Consider the following 25,659-nt stretch of genomic DNA (forward strand, 5'->3'; position numbering starts at 1 on the left):
AAATGCATTCGGAACTCAACACGAATTTCGGATATTTTGTCCATTTTATGAAACTTAGCTATAGTGTGATCGCTTTTACAAGGTTTATTTATTGCTGAACAATGTGTTTATTAATCGTCATTTTGGCCTCTATTGGATCAACTGTTCTTATAATATACTGAAGCTGAATTAGGATTTTATAAGATACTTATTCAGCTCTTATTCATGCTTATGTTAAACATGTGGGAATAGCTGAAGTGCGACGCAAGTAAAACGTTAGTTCGTCTTCTGAATATCATTTTATACATATACATTTGTTTAGTGGAATATTGGCTTTTTAATTGGGGGAAACATGACTTGTTCATCTCATTTGTAGAACAATCTTGACTAGTCGAATGAGAATCTTTGGAAACGTTTAATAAGTGGCGATTCAACTTTTGTTCATTCTAATGCATAACGTTGAACATTGATCTAAGTTTGTGTTAAAAAAGCACCTTCTCAGCTCTTTATAGAGCAAATTTTTTATTCAGCTGCCATTACCATTATTGAACAATAATTAAACATGCATGCTTGTTTGTGGCTCTGAATTGTTAGTTGGGTACTTATTTTACTTCTTTAAACCCGGACTCGATCCAACCCCGAGACAATAATTGAAAAGCAAACTCGGGCCCGACCCGAACCCGACAAATTTTCGCTGTTCAAACCCGAACCCAACCCGAAACCCAAGAAAAGTTTCTAAGAAAACCCCGCATAAAACCCAAGTTTGAAAGGTGATACATTCATCGTTTCTGATGCATAGGGAAGCTTTCAAGTTGTTACTCTGTTCACCATTCTCACCAAACCCGACCCAAACCCGACTTTTTTTAAACCCGTACCCGATAATTTTGTAGCCTTTAAACCCGACCCGAACCCGAAAAATTTAAAATTTTCAAACCCGAACCCGACCCGAATCCGTCGGGTTCGGGTCGGATTTCGGGTTTCGGCCAGCCGCAAAATGTAAGTGACGTTGAAGAGAGCGAGAGCAAGAGGTGACGAAAAGGCGTAGAGGCATCAACAAGCCCTTAGCCCCCTGAGGTAGCATGAGGTAATTCCGGGAGGACGTTGAACTTGCAGCCCAAGCCAAATAAAGGTTGAGTGGTACTAAGTTGTTTGCCACTTTTTTTCTTTGGTACCAGCAGGCTTGATAGAAACTCCTCTGCGATGCAGAGATGAGGCGATTTTGCCGTTTTTCTGAGGAGTAAAAGCTGAACTCAAAATTTTCAACACAAATCCTCAAGCAATTCGAGTGAGAGCGCAAAAAAATTTTTCTGGTACTTTCTCTTTTATTGCGATGCTCACTTTTACTCACACTTCAAAAAAAAAAAACTCTTAAAGTCCCATCCGAACAAGACAGTCCTCGGGGAGTTGTGATGGAACTCTGTTTTGATGGAATTTTACTATGTTGTGTTTTGTGCTGCATCTTCCTCGCTCATTTTTCGTTGTCTCTCCACTTAGCATATTTTCGCTCCCTCGCAAAGAGGCAAAGGCACCACGATGCTCTAGAATATCCCATGTAGCACGTAAAACATCTTCCAAAGAAATTCTTTCTAAAAATGGTTTCGACAACGAAAAAGAATCATAGCCTTCAACATGCATTCATGAAAAATACCCAATTTTTAACCTGTTTAGGCCATAAATTGTGTGTCGCGTGCAATTGAGTGCTAATAAGAGATGAAATATAAAATATCTTGTAAAAAATAAATCTCATGTCAAAATGCAAAACAGGTACTTAATCCTCAAAGCTACCATGCTCAAAAACTTAAGATGTTAAATGCAATCGTTTCGATGTGCATAGGTAGCTGCTGATGCGTTGCATTGTGCTCATGAGCACTCGACAAGGGATGATGATGCTATTCTGCAGCACCATGAGAAAACACCATACTCATGATTGGGAGCATCAGATGTTAGAAGCATCCACGGCAAATGTGTGCCCGTAAGCTTTCAGATATCGTTTGAATATTCAAGTCATTGTCCTGGAGATACCGTTTCTATATGCAAGGAATGCCAATCACTTTGCTGCGCTTCAATGCTTATTGGACAAATTTTGACGCGGTGTAGATAGTGCTGGATCAAATGCTATCGATATCGATACATTTAGGTTACTGCCAATCATGTGGCTGACTGAGAACGGAGCAATACGAATTCCAATAGACGAGAACGGTTGTTCCAAGTGGAGCAAGATGGAATTGGAAAATTAATCAGATTAGCATTAATTCGATCAGCTAAACGATGTGTAAGCAAACCGATGAATATGCTATTCGCATCCAGTTTGCAAATTTGAAGCTCTCCGAGACATATATTCAAAGAACGTTAATAGTTGTATAAAATCGATTCAAATTTAATTCTATAATCGAAAATTGAACAACATAACAGTTTCTGTTTTAGAAGCTCTCCTATTTTCTGACCTTGCTGGGATTATGGTTTAAAATTCAGCTATTTAGCTGGATGGGTTCGAGGTTGGAAAATTTCACAACATCCAAGGGCATATATTATCTTCGTACCTGCCACATGATATACACATCCAAAAATGGTAAATTGGCAAAGAAAGCTCTCAGTTATTAATTGCTGAAGTACTCAAGAGAACACAAAGCTGAGATAGAGACTCTTTCTTATTTGGGGACGTAACGCCAGAAAGAAAAAGAAAAAAAAAGAAGAAGATTATACATACTGATGAAAAAATAACAACTCTTAAACATCAAATTCTACATCTTTCGAAAAGACTCGTTCAATTGAAACAAAAAAAATGTGTTTGTCACAGCAATGAGCATTAGACTGATGCAAATTTTGAAATTTTTGCTCCCCTATGCTTAAACGATCTCAATTATGATGAAAATGATTCTCCCAAAGTTTGAAGTGATTCGGAAGAAATTTGGTTGTGCACACGCTATTTGAAGTTTATATGGAAATTGCTATGGAAAAAGCAAACCTTTTGTGTTCAGTCCTCTAACTGCTCGTCATAATAATCTATGGAAAAGTGAACACACTCATCTCATGTGAAAACTTCCCAGCTACAACTTTGCCGAAGACCACATTTCGATGGAACGTAAGGGTAATGTGTTATTATTGATAATAAAGTCTAAATCATGCTGAGATGATCATTCAATTACTTTCAGAGCAACACTGCTTTTTTGCTGTAGAACATAGTAGTTTGGATTACTTTGATCTATATTTCCCTCCAGGAGCACCACTGTTGCCTGCCGAATATTTGGTGAAGCATACAAAATGCAAACCAACTCTATGATGATGAATAACAATTTATCCTGAGGTCCAATCAAAATGTGGTCTTCGACAAAGTTAAAGCTGGGAGGATTTCACATTAGAAGAATTTGTTCACTTTTCCATAAAATATCATGATGAAGAGATAGAGGGCTGAACACAAAAGATTGGCGTTTTCCATAGTAATCTCCATATAAACTTCACAGTGTGTGCACAGTCAAATTTCTTCCGAATCACTTCAAACTTAGGGAGGATGCTATTTACCATAATTGAAATCGTTTAAGCATAGGGGAGCAAACATTTCAAAATTTGCATCACTCTAATGAGCATACATAGGTACAGATATTTATTCGGTCTTTGAAAACAGATTTTATTGCAATCTGGCAAACTTGAAACCTTTTTCCTATGTCCTTGACTTACAATCCACACTTCAAATCGTACCCGTCCTGATAAAGCCAATTTGGTGTCTGCTGAACAAACGGAAGGATTTTAATTTCAATATCCTTCCGCATACAAACTTGTCCGATTCGATTGTGCTGGGAGAGAGCACCTTCGCTCGTACCTGCTTGTCTGATACAGATCTCGCCTTTCAACCCCGAAGAGCATAATGGAAAGCCATAGATTATTGATGCATTTCCTCCATTTCATCGATGCATTTTAGCTAAGACGAGCATCTTCTACTAGTGCAGCCGGGCAGTCGCACTGCACGAATACGAAACGACGGTTGCCAGAGTGGTCCAGATTTGAAAATTGCGTATTCCTAAAACTCTTTTTACGTAATGGGTCACGGGTACGTAAAACGAATTTTATGTAAATTGAATCATTACGTCCATTGAATTATTGATGCATGAATTGATTTTAAGCCCGTAAAATTAATTTTGTATGAAATTTCTTAATAAACATTCAATAGACTACAAACAAAACTTGTTTGACAAAGCCTGTGTCAGTTGTATTTTCATTTACTTTGGCCGTTTAGGGCTTAAAGGGCTGTTATACGGCTGATATGTGATACTCTAAAACAGTCGTGTATTAGCACGGAGGGATAATTGAAGTGATATTTAGTTACATGGACAGACCTTCAGATCTACAAGCGTAACTAACAACATTCATACTCATAAAGGCTCATGGAAATATATGCCGTTATGTTTTGTACCGTTCAAGGTTTTACAAGAACTTCTCTGAATACATGCCGTCAGATCTAAAAGCGTAACCAGTAAATTTTTAGAAGATAAGAAACACGTCTATACCGGATTATATAATCACACGCTACCAGAATTTATGTTCAAGGACTATGTAAGGTAACCCAAGAATTATTTGGAGTACAGGTCATCAGATCTACAAGTTCAACTAGTAAGCTCAAAACCTTGCTTTTCCGGATAACATCCATACAGGTTCATATAGTTAGGTTTATTAGGTTTTGAGTTCAGCGTCCATTGAAGGTTATCCTAAAACTACATTGAGTTCAGGTCATCGGATCTACAAGCGTAACCAGCGATCTTTCGTAGATTATATACAATCAAGAAAGGATTGAAGACTATAACTATGGAATCTAAATGGAGTAATCTAATATATTTCATTCTCCCACTTTCAAAGATTCTTCTGTTAGACTATCAATATTTCTTATAACTTTTGAAACCAAATCTCAAAAGCCGTTTCCAAATTCGACTTGACCTTCTGATCTTTTAAAGCGAATTTAATTTCTCTTCTTTTCTTTTATGCTTGAGCTGAGTATCTTCATATGTCGTTTTTTTTTCTAGCAATATCATTATTATGAATCAAATAATCAGGATTAAACTTATCATCTAAACTAGACTTCCTAATCTGATTTCTGTGCACATATTTTACATTGTCATTTACATTAATCGGAGATGTACAAAAACTGACGTGAAGAACTCTTGCAGGAATCCATTTAACATAATTTCAAAACACATTCCTGTACACTACTATTTCATTAATTTTGAATGTTTCCTAATTAACCTTCTTATCGTAATTAATATTTTTTCTTGCTTATGTACATAAATTACTTTTGATATACAACTTGTTTCATTAATTATTTTCTCATTATGCTTTGGATTCATTTTACTTAGTAATGTTCTTGCCTTATATGAGTAGATCATGTCATTTGGAGCTTTTCCTGTCACTGTTGAGGGGGTTTTATGGTAAGTGATCAAGAACTTGCAAATTTTTCGGACAGGGGAAGTTTTCGACAGTTTTATGAATCAAGAAATACCTTTTTCAACACTTCTCTGACGGTCTGTAAAGCCCGTTAAGCCAATCCGTTACTGTTGATACCATTTTGCTCTCCAAACTCAACAAATTCCTTGAAACCAAAAGGGGACCGTTGTCAGACACAATCTTATCAGGCAAACCAAAATACGCGAAGGATTCCCTCATCTTGCATATCTTGTATGAAGCAAAGCATCATCTTCAATGCTAAAGTTATTACGGATCTTGTAATAAACTTGCAAATAATCAGGGACTTTTTTGGGCCAACCATCATGAACGCAGGCAACTAACTTCTGGACCAACTGATCACGCTTTTGCGCATCTCTAATCTTTTCAAAATCAAGCGGACAGTTTTCAGACAGACGATGTATAGACTCATCATCAATACTAGTAGGATCGGGTAACGGCAATCTAGATAATGCGTCCACATGGCGCATTTCTCGAGCCGGACGATGGATGAACTTGTACTTGTACATAGACAATGTGACTGACCAACGCTGTTACCTTGACGCAGAAACAACGGATGTACCTTTTTTGGGTTGAATATTTCTTCTAGAGCTTCACAATCTGATCAAAGAGTAAAGCTTTTTTCGTACAAGTATTTGTGAAAACAAGTCACTGCGAATATTATCGCAAGTGCTTCTCGATGTGATTGAGAATAATTACGCTCAGCTGGGGAAAGGGTACTAGATGCAAATAGGACTGGACGTTCAACACCATCTACGACGTGTGATAGTATTGCACCAACACCGAGCGGACTTCCATCGGCACAGAGTACTATTTCCTTATCTGGATCATACAGAGTTAGGACATCATGACCAACTGTTTACTTCTCACAAAAGTGGACTGACAAAGAGGACTTCAGTTAAACTTGATACATTTGTTGATGTCAATAAGATACACCGGGGCAAGTTGAACTACGTCGGACAAGATGAAATGCATATATTTGAACATGATGTCAAAAACATTAGAAGGTTTTTCTTTTCATAAGTTTGTTACAATTGTTAACTTAATGTTTCGGTTGCTCTCTCGTTTAGTATCATGCACGCGTATCTGCAGTGATCGATTTCTCTTCGTTGATGTTCTCTTTGGATGCCACTAAATTCAATCAATTTTCATAATATCTTACGATGCATCATTATAAATGACGATGAGTTTTTTCTAGTGAATCAAATAAAGCAGTTAAAACCAATCGCTCGGTCAAGTTATTAACTAAAGAGAAATCAATCATTGTAGTTACGCCCTTATGATACTGAAGGCGAGAATTATAAAATATCACTCACTCTCACGATAATAGATTTCTCCCCCACAACAACTTTGTCTGTAGTAAACTTGGGGTCGCTGAATCTGATGCCGTTCTCAGAAATGTCCCTGCACGTCACAATTTTTGGCTACAGGTCGCCGAAGTTGCATAAAACACTGATTTAATTTATGTTTACACGAAATTTAAAGTATGATTTATCAAATTTTGTGTGACCTTATCTAACAAGCAACCTATTATTGAGAAATAATTTAGAATAAATCTTTTTTTTTTCAACATGTTTGCAGTCTCCATACAAAACACTTCGTTTTTCTTATGTGGCGAAATGCAATACTTTTCTAATACACCAAAAAAACAACTTTTGAGCATCTATAGTATTATGAACTTTGCTGATAAGTATTGTCATACCTATTATGTTTGAATTCTGTGTCAACTTAACAAATGAATTGCCTTACAAGCTGGGAAACTTGCATGCAAGTTGGCTGATATAGTAAAATTTTCCATTTTAAACAGCTAATATCTCAAGCACGTCTAGTTGCTATGATATTTTTTAAAAAGGCAATGGATTCAGTAACCCGAAATTGATTCAATAGCGGTATTTTGATGCTTGAGACAAAAACTTGTTCCGTGGTGTTTCATTTCATTTATTTAGTTAACATCTATACAGATAACGCTGAATCAACTTCACTTTCAAATTCAGATGTTCGTCGAAGAGCTGCTTCCACCTTTCGATCACCTCACGCTCGTCCGTCAAAATGATCCCATCCTTATCCCTGCACATCTCGGCCCGCGGCGCGAAGCCGTTGCGGGATGCGTTGAGCTTCTGATAGAACTTGCGTGTTTCTTGAGACCGGCACAGCTATTCCATCTCCTCGCAACTCCGTCTCCTCCAGGCGGCGTTTTTTCTCCAGAAATAGGGGGGTCTGCAGTTGCCGTTTCCGTCTATAACGCTCCACGTTCTGCCGGGTGCTGCAGCATGACCGCTCGCGCTGCGTTCTTCTCCTCCAGAATCTGCCTACATTCCTCGTCGAACCAATCGTTCCGTCGACTTCGTCCCACGTACCCGACGTTGCTCTCAGCTGCATTCAGTGTTGCCACAAATTTTTCAATTCTCATCTGTGATTTTGGTTGAAAAAATCTTTTTTATCTGTAGTCAACCTACAAAAATCTGTGTTCCGTAAAAAAATCAAATTTCCATCAATTAGGTAAATAAGAGCTTTTGTGAGCATACTAGCCTGTTCTCGAAATGTTAACAATTATTCTTGCAATATTTTTTACTAACAAATAAACTGTGCGTATCGCAACGCAACCATCACAACCAAAATAAAATGATAGATGATTGCTTTTTTAAACAGGCTAGTTGTTCTCGAAATGTTAACAATTATTCTTGCAATATTTTTTACTAACAAATAAACTGTGCATATCGCAACGCAACCATCACAACCAAAATAAAATGATAGATGATTGCTTTTTTAAATTTTGATTTACTTTAATAGGTATTTAACAAAAACTAAGTGGAAGAATGGCATTTATTTTTATTCTGTATCAAAATCGTGCCCAAAACTTGTAGACTGTCAAAAAATCCTAAAAATCTTTTTCATCTCACAAATCTTCGATCTGTGATCACAGATATCTGTAGGCCAGAACAGGGAAAAATATGTGTAATTACAGATAAATCTGTGTATGTGGCATCACTGGCTGCATTGTTTATGGCTGCCTTCACTGTTCTCCAGCAGTTCTCAAGAGGGGCTTCATCCAGCACGGTGTCTCTGGTAGAACAACATCAATATAAAAAAAATCAGTATCGCTCAACCCAAGTAACACCAAATACATCTTTTTGTGCAGCATTAACGATATATTGTTATATTGAAGCTCTATTCGAGTATTATATAACATCTTGTGTTATATATGAGCTATAGTACAGCATTCGAAAAACATGTCATGCAATATCATGAATAAGAAATAAAACAAACTGTCTAGGTATTATTATAGCTTCATGAGCGTCAATATAACTTTATTAAGATTTAAACCACACATGTTTACGTTATCAAAACGTATGCGCTAAAAAATTGTTTTGAACTAGTTTTCAATAACATTCAAACATCATGAAGATGCATTAACATCAGGCAAGTTGTTCATATTGACCCCGGCCATTCTAACCCACTCCCGTATGCCGATCAATGTTTTGAATCTTAATGTTTAAGGTAACGAAAATACAATTTTCAGCTGGTATAAACTTTACAAACCATTTTACCTATCGAAGTGGAGGCTATCTAAGTACTACGCACGACTTTTCCACACTTTTACAATCAGACATACGATGCCACAAAAATTTGATGAAAATTTAAAAATAAGTTTTCACCCGGTTTCGAACACGTGACCTTTGAATTCAGAAGTCAACACCTTATCACTACAGCACCAAGTAATGCATAGTGGAGAAGACATTGTGCACCAACATAAATGCAAGCATTCTATACAGTAGCACATGCTCTGTTATTCTTTGAAGTCCATCGTCATCACAGCTGAGCTACAGCGATTGCATTCGATGCTATTCGAGATTGACATATGATGTGTTACAACTGTATTATAATCCTATTGAAAAACATCTTGGGGTGAAATACAGTCATTGTAAGGTTTGATGATTACAAGTTGCCTCACAACGTTAAATCAAAAAAACATATGTTTCTGATGCGTATTGAATACGTTGATTATACAAGTATATGACTTCATTACCTTTCTTGAAAATGAGATGCTAAGTAAAAGTAGCGCATTATTAACACCTATTTGAGCAAACTTGATGGTTTGAGATTTATGCATGTTATTTTTACGTCTTAAATACGTTGTTCAAACTAACTATAGAAGCACTTCAGTTGCCACGTGGCACGTACGAATGCAAAGTAAAAATTTGCCGGGGGCAACATTGACGGTCCAAAAAATTTCCAAGGCGTTTGATTTATGCTGTCCGAATGTTTATTTGAGAAGTTAGCGCAATAAACATATTGTGAATATACACAAGTAGTGTGTTATTCAGGGTAGTTCGATTGATATTAATGTGGATGCTACTTAGTAACGTAATTTTCATAGTATAGTTTAGAATATTTAATCGATAAACATCCGAACATTTTTTGACGGCACTGCAGGCTTCGTGAGGAAGACACCATATTGTGCTTCTGACATTGGGAATGGATCCGCTGCAAAATTCTATGATGGCACACATATTTTTAGGATAGTTTGTTTTGTTTTTCCATTACGTTGAGGCGCATGAATTTTCAATTAATAAAATTGTGCATTTCACAATAAATCTGGAGCCGCACACAGTTTGAGTACACTATTGAGAATTAACAGAAGAAAATATAATAATCACCATAAGCAATTCGTGAAAAGAAAAAAAATCGCTTTCATTATATTGATTTTGTTTTGAACTGATGCTATCAAAACAAAAATAGATGTAATTTGTAAAACAATACATCCTCTTAGCTTCAATATAACTAGTAAGTATTAGTGATGCTATGTAATACATCTTTAACACATAATTGTATGTTCTAATGATGTATTGGGAAACATCTTCTATGACATGAAAGATGTTTTATAAGCCGCCATTTTTTGCGCTGTTTCAGTGATATAAGTGTACAAAATAAAGTTATCCATATTCACCACAAAACATACAAATTTGTATGAATCAAGTATTTTATTCATTTATAAAACAAGTTGTGTTACTTGGGAAACAGCTACCAAATGAAACCTTAGGCTTTCCCCTTTCATTTGAGACCGGTTTGGAAATGTTCTATCGGGGAGTCCTGAACATTTTTTTTTTTTCAAAACAGTACGATGCCGTTTGTTTAATTACTGATTTCTAAATTATGGTCCACACAGTCATTTTCGTTCATGTTTATCTAGATAGCCATGAGAAATTTTGCTACGAATAGTTAACTAACAAATAAAAAGGACTTAGCATTAAACCATTTTTTTTAATCCAATTATTTAAACCAAATTTCAATCCAGGTAAATACGGTCAATACGGTTCACAAATGCTCACTATTATACATTACTACAGCTCGAAGAAGCAGTCGATCTTATGCTTCGGAGTTCTCCGAAACCTTAACAATATTCGAAGCAACTTAAAAATCAAAATGCACGGTTTCACTGGCTTGTTCACCGTATTTGCTCAAACCACTTCCTGTGATTTCTCTATGAAATCATTCGTTGTTTTCTGCAACGAAAGGTTTCGTAGACACATTTCGTAAAATACAACATGACACGACCGCAGTCGAGGGAGGTAAGAAGAAGCGCGTATAAATGTTCGTTCTGAATACGAAACAAACGAATTTCGATTACGAAATGTTTAGTACATTATAAGAATCATTGTTTGTTTTGATTTCGAGCTTGAATCATATTACGAAGCTGGTTGCATACATTTTACGAAACTGTTTCGTTGCAGAAAACAACGAATAATTTCGTAGTTCAAACGAACGATTTCGTAATATAAAACAATATATATTTTCAGTGTACACTTACCAATGTGGTTTATTAAACAGTCGAAATACAAAAGAGGCTTAGTCTAAATTGTGCACTGCTTTAAATAAGAGAAGGAACGGAAATCATTTGGACAAAGAAAGATAATTTTATACAATCAACATAGGATTGAAGGTACACTGATATCTATAGCTAATTTCTATTTGCTATAATTATGGAATCTAAATGGAGTAATCTAATACATTTCAAGTTCTGTTTCCTTCCATCGTTCATGCTTTTCTTCCCTTCTCGCTTCCTTCTCCTCCTGACTTCCCCCGGCGTCGAAGGTTATCACCAGTACGGGACTGGTTGAGGAAACGTCTTGATGGTGCCCCGACTACCGGCGGCTATCACAGGGGAGATCTTTGTCTTCTTTCTTCGTCATGCTGACTCAGTGCTATCAGCGGACTCGATGCCTTCCCCAGGGTGATGCAAATCGGAATTATCCCGGTGATCATACATACTGCCTCCGAAGATACTGTGCTGTGTGCACTTGCTATTCTCATGGCCATGAGCCGGAACGTGCGGTTGAGCTTGTCCCGATTGCGTTTGGTTTTCAGTGCTGCACCCCAGGCCGAAACTGCGTATCTCAGTATTGACATAATACGCTAGCCAGAAGACGCCTCTTACTGCTTCTCGGACCATGAGCATATCCCCCGACGGCAATCTCAGCGTGTTGAACCGCTTTGTGATTGCTGACTAATAGCACTTCCGTTTTGTGGTAAGCTATCTTCAGCTTGACTCCATTCATCCAGTTTTCGACCGTGCCCATTGCCTCCGTGGCAAGCAGTTCCACTTCCTCCAGCGTTTTGCCTATTACTGTTAGGAAACGTCATCAGCAAAGCCAACGATCTCGACGCCCATGAGTAGCTCCAGTGATAGGACCCCATCGTGCATCCCATTCTACAGCGTCGGACCCTGCCCAGCTTATCCTTCCAGCTTTAGCTACCTTCACGATACTGGGTTCGCTGTAGAATTGAGCGAGCTCGTGGTTCATCCTTCGCCGCCACACGCTGTTCTCCTGCACGCCACCGAATATCGTCCGTAGCACTCGGCGTTCGAAAACCCCAAGAGCTTGCAAATCCTCCTCGAGCATAGTACATGTCTCATGCCCGTAGAGGATTACCGGTCTTATGAGCGTTTTGTACATCGTGCATTTGGTGCGGGGGTGAATCTTTCTTGACCGTAGTTTCTTCTGGAGCCCATAGCAGGCACGACTGATGATGCGCCTACGTATTTCCCGACTAACATTGTTGTCAACCGTCAACAAGGATCTGAGGTAGACGAACTCGTCCACCACCTCGAAGGTATCCCCCTCTATCGTAACACTGCTTCCTAGGCGGGCCCTGTCGCGCTCAGTTCTGCCAACTAGCATGTACTTTGTTTTCGACGCATTCACCATTAGCCCAACTCTTGTTGCTTCGCGTTTTAGGCGGGTGAACAAATCTGCCACCGTTTCAAATTTTCTCTCAATGATATCCATGTAGTCCGCGAAGCAAACAAATTGTCCAGATCTTGTGAAAATTCGTGCCTCGACTGTTAAGTCCGGCTCTCCGCATGACACTTTCAAGCGCAATATTGAACAACAGGCACGAAAGTCCGTCACCCCGTCGTAGTTTTCGCCGAGACTCGATCAAACTGGAGTGTTCGCCCGAGATCTTAACGCAATTTTCCACACCGTCCATCGTTGCTCTAATCAATCTTGTGAGCTTCCCGGGAAAGCTGTCGTCCATCATGATCTTCCATAGCTCTACAGGTCAATACTGTCGTATGCCGCCTTGAAATCGATGAACAAATGGAGCGTAGGGATCTGGTACTCACGGCATTTCTAGCGGATTTGCCGCACGGAAAAGATCTGGTCCGTTGTCGAGCGGCTGTCGATGGAACCTGTTTGATAACTTCCCACGAACTCGTTTGCTATAAGTGATAGACGACGGAAGAGAATCTGGGATAGCACTTTGTAGGCGGCGTTGAGGATGGTGATTGCACGATAATTTTCAGACTCCAGTTCTTCGCCCTTTTTGTAGATAGGGTATATAACGCCTTGCTTCCACTCCTCCGGTAGCTGTTCCGTTTCCCAGATTCTGACTATCAGCCAATGCAGACAAGCGGCCAACCTGTCCGGGCCCACCTTGATGAGTTCGGCTCCAATACCATCCTTGATAGCGGCCGTGTTGTTCTTGAGCTGTTGAATGGCATCCTTAACTTCCCCCATCGTGGGAGCTGGTTGGTTTCCACTGTCCGCTGTGCTGACGTAGACATCGCCGTCGCTGTCCTGACCTTCTGTGCCTGTGTTCTCTGCGCCATTCAGGTGTTCATCGTAGAGCTGCTTCCACATTTCGATCACCTCGCGTCCGTCCGTCAGGATGCTCCCATCCTTATCCCGGCACATTTCAGCTCGTGGCACGAAGCCTTTGCGGGATGTGTTGAGCTTCTGATAGAACTTTCGTGTTTCTTGAGAACGATACAGCAACTCCAACTGACAATAACGTTAGCAGTGAAAACGGAGGCGTATCATCAGGCCTACTATGGCCTCCACAAGGAGCTGCGGTCAAAAATGCTTTATGACATTTTCAGCTATTTAGCGTCCAAACATTTTCGTTCTCTAAGTATTATGTTCACACTGGAACAGAGCCTACTTCTCAGTTGTGTGTTCTAATGGCACTCCCACTGTTTTTAACTAAAAGATGTCTTTTCCAAAGTTGCCGTTTTACTCTATATTCAGAGAATTCAGGGAAATTTCCATTTCGGAAGATCCTGGACTGACCGAAAATCGAACTAAGATAATTCCAGCATGGCTTTGTTTTGTAGCCGCAGCCTCTACCCCTAGGCCAAGGAAGGTATCTTAAAACTATGTCGACATGGAACCATGGAGTTTTGCCAGTTTTTTTGAGAAACTGGACCTCTATGAATCGCTTTGGTCGTCGTTGTCGTCGTCACGTACCATCGAAAGGGCTTACTGGTCCCTTGCAGACGAATGTGCCGACATAACTGCATGCATACCGCCCTCCCATTTGGCCGTTTGGCTTCGGTGTGAACGTGGTGAGATTTATTGACTTCAAATGTGTTTTAAATTCACTCAAATCGGAATTGCTGCTTCTGAGGAAGATGCGCCGGGAATGCAAATGAGAGGAAACCCGGTCGAGTGGGATTCCTCTGGTATTCAATTTATTCTCGTATTATTGATTCCGGAGTGCTTTGTGGGTTAGTTCCGCTGGTGAGTGGTGTCACTCCGGCTTTTCGAAAGATATGGTAAATGGTGGGGATGTTTTCGATTGCTTCGGCAAGAACGGTGCTAAATTATCAGAAATCAATAATCACAAAATTGAAATCTTCAAAAAAGCAGTCATGCATTGCGGCTACATAGGTTTTATATTTTTGGTTTACCTAAAACGTTTGGTTATTCTATAGTTAAAACCAGGACAGTAATACTAAATCATCAGATCATATTCGTAACAATACATTGTCAGCAGGAAAAAAATAAGATGTTTTTTCTTTCATTCTTTCTTGTCCTTCGGCATTTTTCGTCGTTCTTAACTTCAATCACTTTCAACTTGTTATTTTATTTAATTTTTATTTTAATAAAGTAAATTAGAGGCGGTCCATTAATTACGTAAGACAATTTTCGGGCTTTTACAACCCCCCCCTCCCCCCATGCTAGGATTTTTTTTATGAAAACTAAATATAAATTGTATGACTCGTAAGAAATCTCAGACTCCCCCTCCCCCCATAAACCCTTACGTAATTAATGGACGGCCCCTTACATCGCTTTCAATTCCCATTTACCTGTCGAAAGAATCTCAAATGTTATTTTTTAAACGTAGCTCTTGTGTTTCACCATTTTACTTCTATTTTATTTTGCTGTTAATCAAACCCCGGCTAACTGTCGTGACGTCCATCGAACGAAGCTAAAAGTGTTATTGCGCGGGACATTTAATTTATTTTCCGGGATTCTTTCATTTCCATTTCCAAAATGAAACCCACAGCGAAAAAGAATTGGCTAGCACTAGCTGCGAAGATATTTCAAAGTAGCAAGTTACAAAGAGAAGATTCTCTGTCAGGTGGGACGAATGGAAATGATGATGATCAAAACAGTCAACACACCTGGCGCGCTCTAGTTACAGCATCCTCTCCTTGAAGGGCTTCCCGTAAGAATGCCACTATTTAAATAACAAGGTTCCCGGAGATTGCCTCGATGAAAGAAGCACAAACAGTGACAAAATACAATAGGGAAAATGGAACAAAAAAATAAACTAGAAACAAAGTAATACTGTGAGCTCTTATACCGTTTCATGGTCTATGAATTAAATGGTTTATTGTATCATGGACAAAGATGCCGTGGAAAACACATGGAGAAGATTCTGCGCTTAAAAGCATATCTGTCCAACATAGAATTGGGTTTGAATTATCAAAATTTCCATAATGTCGAATTGTCTGAATGCTGCTCTTGATATTCCTAAATTGTGATTGACATTGAGAATATGTATATGTCATGGAAAAACAGGATTATTTATTAAATGTTTGATGAACTGTTGAAGAGTTCTTATTCAATCAATCGACTATTGACAAGGCCATATAAATACACCATTCAAATAAACTTTCTCGTACATTCCAGATGTTTTTTGAATCCTGTTCAGAATTTATATTGATAACTAGTGGTCCCGGCAAACTTCGTCTTGCCATCAAGTAGGCTGTTGAAAACCGCTATGAATCGTCCCATACAAAATGACAGTTCCGTTCAGTCCCGTTTTTCCTACTTTCCCGGTTAACATCCTGAAACTTCTATACACACAAACACGTCGCAACCCTTGACGAACAAAATGGAGAAAGAATCATCCAAATCCATTGCCCCGTTCGTGAGCCATTTCGTGACATACAAACACCATTCCATTTTAATTTATATATAGATATATATATTTTTTCCAGAGAAATTTTTTTTTTCGTGAGTACGTTGCCAATTTCAAAGAAAAAAAACTACATTTAGGCGTTTAATGCGATTTATTCTGTAATTCACAAAACTCAAATATAAAAAAGGAATTATTGAAAAGTTGTAAGATTTTTGAGAATTGATTGGGATTCAGTGACCCTAAATTTAGTGAATAATATGTCCTTTTGTATTTGGAAACCTATCACAGTAATTGATCAACTTCAACCCAGAAACCAAAACTTCACTTTTTGATTTCTATAAATTACTTTTGTCATTTTTAATGCATTTTGTTAAAGTTTTCTTTGCATAATTCGATTAAAACCCAACCAATATTGCGTTTAAAAATATTTAGATGATAATACATGTATCCCACCAGATCTTATTGACCAGAATAGCTCAAAAGTGATCAACTTCATCGCATTTTACGCTATCCATACCAAATAGAGGGTCATTCAAACATTGACTTTCAATCTCATTTATTGTACTTCATCGACAGATTCACTTTAACTCGCTGAACTGTGAAAATCAATCGATGCTAAACTTTAACGTTGTGCATCGCAAACATCACTTTAGGATAGGTAAAGACCATAACGCAGTTTCTTGCCACTAGAATCAAGCTTGAATATTGGCAGCTGTTGTGAATAATTAAGGAGAATTCCTTCTGCCAAGAGAGCAAGTGCCAACAACGTTCACTGCGTCTTTCTGCTGCTATCTTCATCTGAGATTGAAATAGCTTCAGCAGGAAGTCGACCTCGAACGTGTGGGAGGACTAATAGAATTGATCACAGCATGATTCTGAATCAGAAAGGCAATCGATTATGTATCTAAGTAAGATAGAAAGCTAGATAGAATGGTTTCAATAATCTGTGAGGCGTTGAACTAAGGCTTTTGTTTTGTCGCAATTTAATCTTCTTGTTCTTGACATTGAATGCTAAACCATTGCTATTTTTAAGAATTGTCTGGCCAATGTTTTTTTTCATTTGTAGGTTAATCGTGTTGAAGGTACGATGATACTTTATTTCGAAGGTAGTCGAAAAACATGATGTAGCTTAAATATGGGTTGTAAAATGGTGAGTCGACAGCCAGGAAGGAGCGTCCAACATAGCTCTGTTCCTCGCAAGTCCCTACCTCACGCTTCCACGGGTCTAACGATGGCAAAGACCGCCAGCTGGTCGGCGTTAAGTCAGAGAGGACCAAGTGACATTTTTGATATTTTGAGAAAAATGGGCTCAAAGTCTGTAATTTTTGAACTCGTTTAAATTTTGGTTCAATATTTCTACACGTCTTTATGTTACTTTCAAACAATATACAGGGTGATTACTAATTCCTGTCAGTAAAGTAAATGTTCGTAGATAAAAGATGTATGTATGAATTTTAATTTCCGGTGTACATCCTGTTTTGCACATCTATAAAGTTTGTTTTGACAAAGTAAAGATTAAATCTTTTGTCATTTGCCTTAGTTTTTAGTCATATGTGTTGTTTTAAAGGCATTGCACCTGGCACGCACGTTTTCCACAGATATGTATTTTTGACTAAACTTCGCTGAAAAAAATGCTTGATTGAAACAGCATGTTACCACAATCTTTTAGACTTACTAGGGAATAGAATAAGACTGATTATGGAAAATTTTAGCGAAGAAAATATGTATTTTTTGGTTAAAACATATGCTTTTCAATAACGTGCGTGTTATTTGTAATGCTTCTGAAACAATGCTTATGGCTGGAAATTGAGGTAAAAAAAATAATTTGTAATCTATGTATAGCAAAGACAAATGTTATAGATGTCCTAAACTGGATATGCACTGGTAATTAAAATTCATTTAACCATATTTTTTCTATGATTACTTATTTTACTGACAGGATATAGTAATCACCCTGTAATGTGATGTGATAATCATGAAAAATCATAATCCAAACCTCTAATAGAACGATTTTTTGATGGACTATGTGTACTTGATCCACTCTGATTGAACTAAAGACCACCGTTCAGTGAGTTGGTTCACTCTGACTGAACAATTTCTTGGAAAATAACAATCATTTAATGCTTGCAATGTCAAATTTGGTGCATATCTATAAGATAAACTAATTATCAAGATTCGTCGACATCAGTATCGTAAATTCTTAAATAATCCATATAGTAAATACCAAAATCAGTGACATTACGATACCTTGAAAATTAAGGTTTCGCAGGGTCAGGGCATTGAAGACCAGAAATATTCAAATATGCGTTCAGTCAGAGTGGACCAAAAGAAAATCTTGAGTACCGACCAAAATATGCTGGTCCAATAAGCGGGTCCTAGGACATGCCATACATACACCATAGATCTACCGTGAACTTCTATTGGACTCTGAAATTGACTCAAAAATGCAGTAATCAACCATTTTGTTGCTTTTCAACACTTGGTCCACTCTGTCTGCACAGAATTTGTTCCAATTTCTGACCACCCATCCAAATATGGTAAATGCTCAAAAATCAAATTCAAATGCATCTAATTAAGTAATATTCATAAATTTCTATTGATGGATAAGTAGAAGAATGATTCGATGTCGAAAAATCTGACAAATCTCCTGAAATGTTTTTCATTTCCTCGCATTCCTCAGCGCGGTGATCATTTTCGCTGTTATGGTGACAGCACACTTTTATCGATTTTTGTTGATCATCCAAAGTAAATTTATTACATATCTCTCGCAGTTTTCAGTATTCTTCAAATCTGATCAAAGTGTAACGGAGGTAAGGTAATTTCGCATCAAATGAGAGAATAATCCAATTTTCCCATGTTTTGTACTTGGTCCCCTCTGACTTAACGGCGAACAACTAAGGGTTGCGTACTTAGCTAGTAGTGCAACCTGGGCACTGTTGTCCTTCTGACATCAGCTAGAATGAGGGGGTGCGTCCCGAGCGTATGGTCACCAGGAGGTGCGGCTCAAACAGCGTCTGTTCTGGTATCCAGCGGCTGAGTATGAAATGTTGTATCACGTCAACTAACCTAAGGTGGCAGCCCCATCAACGTGATGTAGGTAGCGCAACCCCGGTAAGTTAGCATACCGAATTTCTCACCTACCACGAAAAGTGGAGAAAGAAGAAATAACGAACGATACTTTCGGCAACCGACCTGGCAACAGAATAAGGACTATGAATGGAAACTTGGTACCTGGAATGTCAGGACGTTAAATGAACCCGGACGAGCGAGCGTTTTGGCTCGTGAACTGCAGAAGATTGGAGTGGGCGTGGCCGCCATTCAAGAAGTGCGGTGGCCTAGATCTGGAGAACGTGAATTCCGGGCGGTTGATCCCATCGCCAACATTACGTTCAAATATAACATCTACCACAGCGGCGGCGATAAGGCAGAACATGGAGTCGGTTTCATAGTGATCGGGAAGCAGATGAAACGCGTTATGAAGTGGAAACCGACTTGCGAACGAATCTGTGTACTGAGGATACCGGGCACATTCTTGAACTACAGCCTGATCAACATCTATGCACCGACGAACGACAAATCTGATGACGTGAAGGACGCGTTCTATGAAGGCCTTGATAAGGCCTATGGAGAGTGCCCAAAACACGACGTGAAAATCGTCATCGGAGATGCGAACGCGCAGGTCGGAAGAGAGGACTTTTTCCGTCCGATCATCGCTAAGGAGAGTCTTCACTCCGTTACCAATGACAACAGTCTACGGCTAGTGACTTTCGCTACTACCAGGGGGATGGCCATCTGCAGCACCTACTTTGCACGCAAGGATATTCGGAAGCACACCTGGAGGCATCCAAATGGTGATATTTGCAACCAGATAGCCCATATTCTGGTGGATGGCCGACATTTCTCAGATGTCATCGATGTTAGGAGTTTCAGGGGTCCTAACATTGACTCGGATCACTATCTCGTTGTCAGTAAAATTCGAGCGCGGTTATCAGCTGTAGCGAATTCAAGACCACAGTGAACAATGAGATTCAATATACAGCGCTTCTCAGCAGATGGTGTTACAGCTGAATACCACCAAAAGCTGGACGAGCGGATAAGTGAGGTCAATGTGAGCGAAAACCTCAACAATCTATGGGATGCAATCCATGGAGTGATGAGTGAAACAGCGCGATAAGTGATAGGTACTGCTCAAAAACGCCCCAGAAGCGGATGGTTCGACGAGGAGTGCCAGAGGGTGACGGATGAGAAGAACGTGGCCAGACGTCGGATGTTAGTGTCTGGTACCAGGCTGAACAGAGAGCGGTACAGAGAAGCAAGATCAGCCGAAAAGCGAATACATCGCAGGAAAAAAAATAAAGAATTTGATGAGAACGTGATAGCCGAGGCACAAAACTGTATGGAACAGAACGATATGCGACGATTCTATGAAACTGTCAATGGCGTGCGGAGAAAGTCAGCGCCGTCTCCCGTCATGTGCAAGAAGGCTGCTGGGAACGATGAGCTCCCGGCCGAACTTCTAAAGCACGGTAGTGAGCAGCTGCATAGAATAATTCACCATATACTACAAAGGATATGGGAGGAAGAAGAACTGCCTGCTAGCTGGATGGATGGCCTCATTTGCCCTCTCTTCAAAAAAGGGCATAGATTGGAGTGCGCCAATTACCGAAGAATAACGCTCCTCAATTTGGCGTACAAAATAATGTCGCGAATTCTGTTCAACAGATTGAGACCGCTTGAAGAGTCCTTCCTCGGCGAATACCAAGCTGGATTTCCTGAGGGCCGATCGACGTCGGATCAAATGTTCACCCTGCGACAGATCCTCGATAAATTCCGGGAGTACAACTTGCAGACTCATTATCTGTTCATTTATTTCAAGGCGGCGTACAATTCAGTTAAAAGAAACGATTTGTGGGAAATAATGATGGAACATGGCTTTCCGACGAAGCTGATTAGACTGATTCGTGCAACGTTGGAAGGATCGAGATCAAGTATACGGGTTGCGGATGAGATTTCCACATCCTTCGTAACCTTAGACGGATTGAAGCAGGGCGATGCACTGTCAAACCTATTGTTCAACATAGCGTTAGAAGAAGCAATAAGGAGAGCTTGCGTGCATAGGAATGGCACTATTATCACACGTTCGTATTCCTTGGTTTTGCGGACGATATCGACATAATCGGGATTGATCGCCGAGCCGTGGAAGAGGCATACGTGCCTTTTAAAAGGGAGACTACGCGAATTGGGCTCATTATCAATACCACGAAGACAAAGTACATGGTCGCTGGTATACATCGTGGGCCCATATGTGATGTTGGTAGTGAGGTGGTGATAGGTGGTGATATTTTTGAAGTAGTTGAACAATTTGTGTACCTTGGAATTCTAGTGACTTGCGATAATGATGTTACTCGCGAGGTTAAAAGGCATATTGCAGCTGCGAGTCGGGCTTTTTACGGACTTCGTAACCAGCTAAAGTCCCGCAGCTTACAGACGAAGACCAAACTCGCGTTGTACAAGACTTTAATTCTTCCGGTAGCTCTGTACGGTCACGAATCTTGGACGTTGAAAGAAGTCGACTGGAGAGCTTTTGGGGTCTTTGAACGTAAAGTGCTGCGGACAATACTCGGCGATAAATTGGATAATGGCATCTGGCAGCGTCGCATGAATCACGAGTTATACCAAGTCTATAATGAAATGGATATTGTTAAGCGTATAAAACACGGCAGGCTGCGGTGGGCTGGGCATGTAGCTCGCATGTCGGAAGAACGTCAAGCTAAACTAATATTTAGCAGAGAACCAGTTAAGGTCACTTAACGTTCAGGGCGACTGGAAGCGATTGGCCCAGGACCGGGTCCAATGCAGAAGGCTTCTTCATTCGGCGTAGATTCAACGCAATAGCAAGGAATGGTTGCCCATCAAGTATCAAGTAAGGTAAATCGTGTGGAAGGTACGATGATACTTTATTTCGAAGGAAGTCGAAATACATGATGTAGCTAAAATATCATGGACCGCCCTGGAATCGAACCCAGACACTTTTATCATGATTTCGGCTCTTTTCTTTAAGCACGCAGTCTAAACTGTTAATTTTTAGCAACAAGATTTCCTATACAGTCTCTCTCAGCAACCAGGAGTTAGAAAAAATACAACATCAGGTTAATGCTTCCAGTGGGCTGATTGCCCCTAGACAACGGATTAGCAATGAGTTATTAAAGACCTACCAAAAACTAACCGAATGAAAATTTAAGCTTTTGAAATTGCATCTTCTGATGCATTTTTTAATCATCTATCACCACAGAATTTTGAATAAAGTTGTGTTCAGAATGAAAAGCTAAAAAATAGCTTTCAGAGCAGAAACATTGTCTACATCAGTATCTACCAAATAATAGGCCGTACTATGCTCTTCACATCGACAGAAATCCAATCTCCTGCTTCGGGATTATCACAAGCACTAACAAACTTCGCAAAACAAGTTACAATATATAACGACTCGAGGCGTTCGCTCTAGCAAAACACTATGCCTATCTGCCAAAGGAAACTCAGAGGGAGAGAGATACGTACGACTAGCCGAAGGGCTCTGCCATGAAATCGAGACCTAATCTAATCGGATTATTATCCCATAACGGGGAAAACTAATGGTTTCCGCCATAGTTTTGCCTCGGAGATGGTCGTATTGGCTGCTTGGAAGTGAGCTTAGCAAGGGGAAAATGATGCAAAATTTGTCAGAGCGAACTATCAACTTCTTGAGAAAGCCGTAGCGATAAACGTGCAGGTATGTATGACCCAACAAAGTGTCGCTCGTTCGAATCCCACCGGATATTTTTGCCTTCTTAGGGCATTGAGATTAACTTAACTTTCCTCATGCTATAAGAATTTAAAAATTATTAACTGGTAGAGAAAGCTCTTAGTTAATGATATGTGGATGATGTGCTCATGAGAACACTAAGCTGAGCAGCAGACTCTGTCCTAGTTGGGACGTAATGCTAAAATAAAGCAAAAGCAGCAACAAAGAAGTTTAATTGAAAACCTTTGATTGGCTAGAATAATATTATTGTATTAAAATACGAGTGCATTATTGATTTCTGCTCCACAGAACACTTTGCGCCTTTTTCACCGACGATGGCCGAAGTGTAGCGTTGAAAGTTTCTCATTCACTCGTAGAAAGCCCCGGAGGGATGGACTAACTGAAAACTTTTACAAAAAAAAAAACTTTCCTGATGGGTATCTCAATAATCGGAAAATGGCATTGCTACGGGTTCGAGTGAAATCGAGCTGAAACGCACCAGGCAGTTGTTTGGTTGACTTCCGAAAGAACAACTCTGACAAGCAATAAATTGTTATCGCAATTCGCGTTCAATCAAGCACAGTGTCCTTGGCGAACAGTTGCTGTGACTGGGGGTTAAAATAATTGCCAAATAAAGGAAAACAAATGAAATTTATGTCGAAAACACGGCTTAAACCTTTGCGTTTCTGACCCGTTCTACACAAACAAATTTTAGCTCTTATTTCCACAGTTTTCGGCCGATTCATATGAGATTTTGACACAACATCACAAGACTATTTAAATTTCATGAAATGTACTAGGAATCCAAATCGGATAGTTGGCTCCCAACTTATTTGAAAGTCCCGTGGGGTCTGTTCGATTATCATTTAAGATATTTCCATGATTAATTTTTAAAGGTTGATTAATTACTTCTAAAATGATCTTGTATGACTTTGTTTGTAAAACAATAAAATATTAATGGAACCGCAATAAATCATATTTTAAATAGGGTTCAAACGTTTGTAACTGCTTAGGTGTCCGGGTATTGATGCAGCACGGTATAATAAAAATTTCAATAATGATTCAAAACTAGGTTTATGGTTCATTCACCGATTTATATCGAAACAAAAACTTGAATGAAGGAAATCGATTTACTCGATTTTGAGTGCTTCTAATATCGATTCAAAAAATTGATTAATCGGAACAAAAAATTGATTTTCAGTACATCGATTCAAAATCGCCCATCGCTAGTTTATACCCATTCATATTAATGAACGGAATATTTTATGAATAAATACAGTAGAAAACTGGACTGCATGGATTCAATGGATCTACAGGCCAAAGGATCTACAAGCGCAAGCAACCGTGTATTTATGGTTTTTAATACTAATTTAGACTCTTAACCCATAATTTTATTATATGGAACGGAAACAACGACTAGCATATTCCTCACGAATTTTTCCGGGCTGAATCGGGAATCGAACTCACACACCTTGGAACAATGCGGCTAAATGTTTGGTAGCACTAATCGCACGGCCACGAAGCCCACAATTTTACACCGATTAATACCGATGTTCTTGATCTAACCGCCCATGCACTACAGGCCTTGAGCTTTACAAACATTAGCAGTTGAATATAAATACTTTTTATGATACAGCTTCTTTACTCTACATGCAATTTAACGAAGGGACACTCTTCATGGATTTCATCGGTAAATTCTTCATGATTTCACCAGGTGTTTCTTCAGGAAATTTAATCAAGAATTTGTTCAGTGATTTTACGAGGAATTCCTGTAAGAATTCCTTTAGAAATTCCTGCAAGAATTCCTTTAGAAATTCCTTTCGAAAGTTCATCTGGAATTCCTCATTAGATTCCACCAGGAGTGCCTCATGGGATCCCATCAGGAATTTCTCTAGGGATTCCTCAAAAAGATCTTCCAGGGATTCCATCAGGAGAACTTCAAATGTTTCCATCAGAAGTTATTGTGAGGATTCCACCAGGAATTTGCTTCAGAGATTTAACTAGGAACTCCATAAAACTTTCCTCCAAGGCTTCCGTCAGTAATTCCTCTAGGGATCAGGGGTTGTACTATGGAATTAAACACGAGTTCATCCAGGTGTTCCATCAGAAGTACCTCCATATATTCAATCATAAATTCCACGAAGAATTCGTTCAAGAGCTCCTTCAGGTTTTTTGTCAGGAGTTCCTTCAGGAATTCCATCGGAAGTTTCTTTAGGGATTGCATCAGAAGTTCCTCTATAAATTCCCTCGGAATTTCTTCTAGGGATTCCGTCAAGAGTTCACCTGGAGATTTTATCAGACATTCTTCTAGGGTTTTGAGTTCCTTCAGGGATTTCGCCAAAAACTTATCTAGGGATTCCATCAGGAGTTCCTCTAGCAATTCCATCAGAAAGTTCTTCAGGGAATCCATCAGGAGTTATTTTAAAGATTCTACCTGTAATTTTCCCATGGATTCCATTTCTTCCACGGATTCCATCGGAATTTCTTCTAGGGATTCTATCAGAAGTACCTTTAGGGCTTTCATCAAAGTTCTTCTGGGGATTCCTTCTGAGATTTCACTTGAAATTCCTCAACAGATTCTACCAAGAGTTCTTCCAGAGATTATATTAGGATTTTCTCGAGGAATTACATAAATATTTCTTCTGGGAATATAATAAAAAAATTCTCTAGATATTCTATCAGGACTTCCATCAGGAAACTTATCAGGAATTCTTCTAGGATTTTCAAAGGGAGTTCATATTGAAATTTCATCAGGACTCCCTCCAATTATTCCATCAGGAGTTCCTTTAATAATATCTAAA

General features: G+C 39.2%; 1 protein-coding gene across 2 annotated transcripts in view; it reads left to right on the forward strand.

The window, feature by feature from the left end:
- LOC5569176 (prolyl endopeptidase FAP) overlaps positions 1-25,659 on the forward strand; it is a 576,755-nt gene that overhangs the window by 333,883 nt on the left and 217,213 nt on the right. The gene's annotated exons all lie outside the window — the stretch shown is intronic.

This window comes from Aedes aegypti, chromosome 2 (genome assembly GCF_002204515.2).
Source record: "Aedes aegypti strain LVP_AGWG chromosome 2, AaegL5.0 Primary Assembly, whole genome shotgun sequence".
Classification (NCBI taxonomy): Eukaryota; Metazoa; Arthropoda; class Insecta; order Diptera; family Culicidae; genus Aedes; species Aedes aegypti.